Below are 1,630 nucleotides of genomic sequence, written 5' to 3'. Positions count from 1 at the left end.
CTAAAATTCTACAAATCCACAAAAGCAGCAGCAATTGAAGCACAATTCTTATTGAAGAGGAAACAAGAATCTTTGCAAGTTTCGCCCTCCCATTTGCAATCCGGAGATTTGCGTTCTCCTCCAATTTCCCTTTGCATTTCTCTGTTGTAATTTTTTCTCCTGTGCCTTCTTCTGCTTCCGTTCCAGCTACTACTTTTGCATTGCATTTGTTTCTCTTTGTATCATAAGCGCAGTTTTTTCTGGGCACTCATTGGGTTTATCATGAAACTTTTCGCACATTTTTTGATTTGCCTCATCGACGTTTTTGTCGTCGTCTAATTCTTTTGACTTGTCTTTGCAGCTTGTTGTTTCTGCTCCATGCGTGGCGGCGTCAGTGGCAGCGTTGGAAAGCAGCTCTGTTAGTAGGCTTATATCGGTGATTTCTTGAAGAGTCTTGCCCTTGTCACTTCTGCTGTGTTCAGGTGCTGCTTTTATAGAAGGAATTTTTTGCCAGAGCTTTTCTTTTAAATCCTGTTCTGGTTTACCGAAGAGGGCTTTAACTTGTTCGTTGAGTTTATTACAGGCTAGCTGTCTGTGGGAATTTACTAGCCGGGTTAATGCAGCGATGAATCCAGGCATCTGCGCGGTATCTGCCGCTGATTGTGTCTGTCTTTGGATCTCAGCATCTTCTACCGGCATGGGCACGTTGAATGCCTTTGCAAGTGTTTTTATCCCCGCTGTGCCTTCTTTGGTGCCGAGATCTGTTAGTGTCTGGTACGCTATGTCCGCGCTGGCTACTTTGAATAGCCCTCCTGCTAGTAACATATTTTGATTGTCGACGGCACCTTCTGCGATATGGCCGTTGTTGTTGCCGCCCGCATGCAATTTGCAGCCCGCTGGGTCTGCTGTCGTGTCATCTGGCGGTCCTGTTTTTGGTTGAAGACTACCCGGTGTGAATTTTCCTGCTGTTGCCAATGATGGGTTCTCTTCTAGGTCAGCAGCCTTGCAGTTGGCGTCTGCTGACTTTAGGTCAGTGTATGTCCTGTGCGCTGTCCCGGGGTTGGCTGCGCTCGTGTCTGTGGCGAAGCAACCCGCTGTGCCGGGTGCTGCTGCGTGCCCTGCTATCCTTAGGTATTCATCGATGTTGCCGATGATGTATGCGCTGTATTCGGTTGCCGTCACCCTGCTTTCGGCATTCACTGCATTTGTTTGAGCTTGAATCGTGTAGAATTGGGCTTCTGCAGCAAGAAGAATTGGAAGGAGCTGTCGCTTGGTGAGAGGGTCCGTTTGTCTCGCCGCCAGAACTTTGAGTTTTAAAATATTCCTCGCGGTATCGGCTGGCCGGCTTTTAGCGGTGGTTGCTGTATCGATTGCAGTGTTTAGTTTTTGGCGGGAAAGTGCGGCCGTATCACATACAGCAGTTGTCATCTTGGGGCTGATTGCTTTTTCGTTTGCCGCTAGGACTGCACAAGCAGCTGCCATCGCCACTGTGATATGCAAAAGAAAAAACATGGTGTTTGCCCGCTTTTAGTTGTCTTGATCCGTTTGTTCCGCTGGCGCTGCAACCTATCTACGTAAAACCGTGCGTGAACATTTGTGCTCTAGGTGGGTTTTGTTTTCTGCCACAGAAATTGCGCTGATACTTAGTCAT

Source organism: Trypanosoma equiperdum (assembly GCF_001457755.1).
Source record: "Trypanosoma equiperdum strain OVI genome assembly, contig: ctg_1046, whole genome shotgun sequence".
NCBI lineage: Eukaryota > Euglenozoa > Kinetoplastea > Trypanosomatida > Trypanosomatidae > Trypanosoma > Trypanosoma equiperdum.
This window is presented reverse-complemented; position numbering follows the sequence as displayed.